This window comes from Apodemus sylvaticus, chromosome 2 (assembly GCF_947179515.1).
Source record: "Apodemus sylvaticus chromosome 2, mApoSyl1.1, whole genome shotgun sequence".
NCBI lineage: Eukaryota > Metazoa > Chordata > Mammalia > Rodentia > Muridae > Apodemus > Apodemus sylvaticus.
In genome coordinates this window covers 16,339,033-16,344,699 of record NC_067473.1, presented here as the reverse complement: position 1 = coordinate 16,344,699, position 5,667 = coordinate 16,339,033, and the positions used below count along the sequence as shown (strand labels likewise).

General features: G+C 38.0%; 1 pseudogene; it reads right to left on the bottom strand.

Moving 5' to 3' along the window:
- Positions 1–2,747: 2,747 nt before the first annotated feature.
- LOC127677252 (40S ribosomal protein SA-like) lies at positions 2,748–3,662 on the bottom strand (annotated as a pseudogene).
- Positions 3,663–5,667: the final 2,005 nt, after the last annotated feature.

Genomic DNA, 5,667 nt, shown 5'->3' with positions numbered 1-5,667 from the left:
AAAATAATTCAACGGTAGAGGCATAAAGGAATTGAAAAAAACAACCACAATTTTACAGTGCAGAAGCTAAGGATTGTTTAATGTTGTGAAATATAAGACAGAACATCTGAGCAAGATCATGCAAACTATTATTGAATTCCACTCCGTAATTCATATTATTCAGTTCTTTGGTTCACTTTCATCTTATAAATCATTAAATCACTACCAGCCAGTCACTGTCTGCCTTTTCTAAATATTTCAAAACACAATTATAATAATTCTCTATGTATCATTTGTATGCATGTTGAAAATATAAAGCCAGTTTTTTTGGAACCAATATGTCCATATTGTTGATATTTACAAGAAAGGATGAAAAGAAATATAAGATGGAAAAAGTCTTTGATATTAGAGTTATTTTTCATGAATGGAAATAATAATCACACTCAGTCCATTACTTTTTTTAAAAAACTTATTTTAAAGAAATATTATGGGAAGTTTGGAACTCCGAAATAATAGTACTTAATTATAAATTGTTTGGGCCTCACATTTATTCACAGAGAACTTTTACAAAATCAGGTGACTCTGTGTTCACCTGACCAAAAAAATACTTTATTTACATGGAAAGACACTCACTTATATCTTATGTTTAAAATAGGTTTATCCATCCTGTCCTCCAGTCCCTGATTTTGCAGTTGAGTGCAGAATCACTCAGGGTGATGTATACTCCGAGAAGTGTATCACAGGTCAGCGCCCCGCAGCATGGTCATCAGAAAGGAAACATATACAAAGCTGCCACATAGCTAGGGTTATTTCACAACCATCATCCTAGGTGAGGTCATTGTTAACTGAAAAATTGCTATGAAGTTTATGTATCTAATACATCATCATACTGCTTCAAAGTTAGGAAAACAAACATTCCTACTGGTAAATCTGTCTGTTCCAAATGTTTTATAGGGCCACATAAAGACAACAGATATGTATATTTATTTGCTGTACTACTAATGATACTGCAAACTACTCAAAAATTCTTTTTTTTAATTTTTTAATTTTTTATTTTCTATATTCTTTGTTTACCTTCCAAATGATTTCCCCTTTCCCAGTTCCCCCCTCCCTGTAAGTCCCATAAGCTCTCTTCCCTCTTCTCATTCCCTAATCAAACCCCTCCCACTTCTCTGTCCTGGTACTCCCCTACAATGCTGCATCAAGGCTTTCCAGGCTGACCAGGGCCCTCTCCTTCCTTCTTGGGAACCATTTGATATGGGAATTATGTCTTGGGTATTCAGAACTTCTGGGCTAATATCCACTTATCAGTGACTGCATTCCAAATGTGTTCTTTTGTGATTGGGCTACCTCACTTAGGATGATATTTTCCAGTTCCAACTATTTGCCTAAAAATTTCATGAATTCATTGTTTTTAATTGCTGAGTAGTATTCCGTTGTGAAAATATACCACATTTTCTGTATCCTTCCTCCATTGATGAACATCTGGGTTCTTTCTAGCTTCTGGCTTTTATAAATAAGGCTGCTATGAACATGTGTCCTTATTGCATGCCGGGGAATCCTCTAGGTGTACACCCTGGAGTGGCATAAGAGGGTCCTCCGGAAGTATCATTCCCAGTTTTCTGAGGAACTGCCAGACTGATTTCCAGAGTGATTGTACCAGCTTGCAATCCTACCTGCACTGGAGGAGTGTTTCCACTGCAGAACACCAACAGCTTATGCTCTAAGATCAAGAATTGACAAATGGGACCTCATAAAATTACAAAGTTTCTGTAAGGCAAAGGATATTGTCAATCGGACAGAACGACAACCAACAAACTGGGAAAAGATCTTCACCAACCCTTCATCCGACAGAGGGCTGATATCCAATATATACAAAGAACTGAAGAAGTTAGACTCCAGAGAGTCAAATGACCCTATTTAAAAAATGGGGGTACAGAGCTAAACAAAGAATTTTTACCTGAAGAACTTCGAATGGCTGAGAAGTACCTTAAGAAATGTTCAAAATCATTAGTTATTAGGGAAATGCAAATCAAAACAACCCTGAGATTTCACCTCACATCGGTGAGAATACTAAGATCAAAAAAATCTTTTATGGTCATATAGCAATGAGAAAATATAATCAAACAGATTGAGAATTAAGAACTCTTCTAGCCACCATCTTTTGACTCCAGCCACCATAGGGAGAGGGATCTCCACTGTCACTTAGCATCTGCAATGGGTGGTTGTGCAGAACTGAGCTGGTTTCCTATTCAATATAAATAGGCCCATGGACAACACCAAGGCCAACAATCTGAAAGCTTATCATCCTATCCATTATAACATCCCAAGACGGTGGGAGTACTGTAGCCCACACAGCCTATAGCAAAGGGGTTATAGTAGCCATGAAACACAGATCTGGGCACCATCTGCTACTTAGGTGAAGACCACCATTGATGAGAATATAGCTTTTTGCATATGGACTGCAAGAACAAATGCTGCCCTGTTCTGTACTTGGCAGCCAATCACAGAGCCAATGCAATATTTTCAAAGCAAGGAGCCTATGATGGTAAAGAGAAAGCAGACACGCTATATGAAGGACTCCTTAGCCAAACACCAGAGGAAGAAGAGGCCAATGATTTTTCAACCAGCACCACTGTTACCACCAATAGATGATAGACAGACAGACAGATAGATGATAGATAGATACATAGATAGATGATAGATAAATAATGATATATAAATGATAGATGATTGATAGGTAGGAAGATAATAGACAAGAACAGAGCTCAAGTGACATTATTTTTATTTTCTGCTTTTAGGAACTTTATTTTCCTTCCACATTTTTTCCTTTGCTCAGGTATCTGCAGAACAGCCCAAGACCACTTGGTGGTCTGTGCTATGGGAGCTGCTGACCAGTCCTCAGTGGCTGGCCGCTCACTCCAGTATTCTTTGGGGAACTGCTGGGTGGGCACAGAGGGTACCTTCACACCCTCAGACTAGTCATCCACCTCAACAGCAATTAACTCAGGAGCTGGTGGGGTCCATTCACCCTGGAGTTCCTCCTTGGTGACAGCCGCCTCTCAGCAGCAGCTTGCTGGGTCTCTGTAGAAGGAAAGAGCAGGCAAAACCTCCCATGGGAGACAGTACTTTGCATGTGGAATACTTCCTGGGCCAGCATCCACCACATCAGACCCACCGAGTGAGCTCCCTTGTTGTTGGAATGGCAATGTCCACATAGCACAGGGGAGAATCTGTGTCACACAGAGCAATGGTGGGCAGGTTGACATAAGAGGCCTCTATGAGGGTCTGGTGGTCAGTCCTGGGATCAGTCACCACTAGATACTGTTGCTTCCTGAAACTGCTTGGATCTGGTTAGTGAAGGTCCCAGGTGTGAAGCAGCCAGCAATTGGAGTGGCTCCTGTGGCAGCAGCAAACTTCAGCACAGCTTGCTGGCCAGTGTTCCTGGAGGAGATGACACTGACATCAGCAGGGTTGTCAATGGCAACAATAGCTTGAGCTGCAAGCAACAGCTTCTCCCAGGTCCTCTTCAGTTTTATGATGTAGATATTGTCTCTTTTCCTTTTGTAGATGTACTCCTCCATCTGAAAGTCAAGGTTGGTGTCACCTAAGTGGTTTCCTGCAGCAAGGAATTTGAGGACATCCTCCTCCTTCATCTGCAGGACGTCAAGGGCTCCGGACATTGTGCAAAGTTTCCCTTTATAGTTATAATGGGAACCAAGAACAACGCCATATGTTCCTGTCCCCCCAGTAGCGTGGAAAGCTCTCTGATATTATATCATGCCAAAATCCACACATAAGAAGTTCAACTCTGTGAGCAGCTGTAATGGGATAGCGGTCTCTAGGAGATCATTATGGTATAAAGACAGATTTTTACACCATTGGGAAGGTTTGAGCATGCCTCTTACAATGTGGAGATATTGTCAAAAGGAACTGTGTAAAAGGCAGTAAATTGTAACTTAAGAGATAGCAAAGCTTTTGACATTATGGTAGCTGACCCAACTTCCAGAACGATGAGAAAAAAGCGTTGATGGGTATAAATCTTCCAATATGTAATCTTCAGTTATGACCAAGAAAAAGTGACATTTGTGTCTTGAAAATGTAAAGAAAAGAAAATTTGCAGCATCATTAGTTTATAAAATGACTGTTTTAAATTCTATTCTTTGGAATGGTGATGATAAACAGAGTATGATTTTGTAAACTATAGGATAGCAGATAGCTAATTAGACAGGAGAGAAAGTGCTTCAGTCTCTGTAGTGATGCATTAACTCTACTTCTATGACTTATGGAAAGTTGACAGCAGACTCTGATCTGAGCTATGTTTTCCATGCAACCTTCTCCTCTTGCTGTTGATCAGCTGGAAAGAGTGTGTACAAGATTCACATGAGTGGGAATCTAAGAATTCAATTTCTTATTAAATACCATAAATAATTAAGGAAAGATTGTCTAAATAGAACAGACTGCCCACTAAAATGTGAAGAACAGAATACTTGACAAGGAGAACCATTAGGCTGTCCTGAGATCTAGTTTGGGAGAAATAATAATACAAATGTGATTAAAAGAAGTTTCATTTTTAGTTGTACAAAATCTTACTAGCTTAAAATAGACATTTTATATTAGCTCTGTCTGTTTTCCTACCACAAAGTTACACGTGATATAAATATCTGGTCATTGTATGTCTTTAGCCACTTCAGGAGCATTTTCAATATTTCACAATAGTTCTAGATACCAGTGTTTCTGGACTTTTAATAATTCATAATAAATTAGAGGCTACATAAATGCTTTAAACTTTAGTATATGTGCCTGTGGGAATATTTTTATGTTGGTCCCTCAAATACATAAGTGTTTTTCTCAGAAGTGTATCTTTTCTTATGGGTATAACCATATTAGCATGTTAACCCTAATTAATATAATTTAATTTCCTATGATTAATTTTAACTCCAAGTGGGAGTTTTCCTATGTGTAAGCTAATGTGTAAACCTAATAAATTTCAGAATTATCACCTTGTGATAATGTGACCTGATTTTGTGAAATAATACATACTCCATTTAAAGTCTTTTCCTTAGATAATGTAGGCACCATAAAACACTCAGATGTAATTATCCCAAAAGCAATATGATATCACTGCCACAGAAGATGGTTCTTTGGGATTAAAGAGCAAAACTTAGACATTTTTCATCTCTTGGTTTAAATTCCACAATTAAATAAAAAGGAGTATGGGAAATTTAGTGACTGTCTGCCCTGAATCTCATCCTCTATTCCTAAGGAAATTCTCCTGTTGCTCAGAGAAGAACTGGTGGGTTAAATAATGTATACAATGCAGGTTATGTGCAGTTTGACTTGGTATATAAAATACAGAATTAGTGAGCTCATATGACATCAGCTGTACTGAACTGCTTTCTTTCAGCATGAATAGTTATACCTCCTCTCTCTGTTTTCATAATTCAATGTTGATATATCAATTGTGGCAATTAGATTGGATTATGTATGAGGGTAAGGATGAACAAAAAATTGAATGAATAAAGACAATATAGAAACCAGAATAAAATAAATAAATAAATAAAAAATTATAACTCACCTACCACCTTTCTTTGGTCCTAAATAAAAGAGGACCAAAGAAAGGTGGTAGGTCACTTATAATTTTTCACATAGTTCTACACATACTATAGTTTGTTAATAATAATAGTT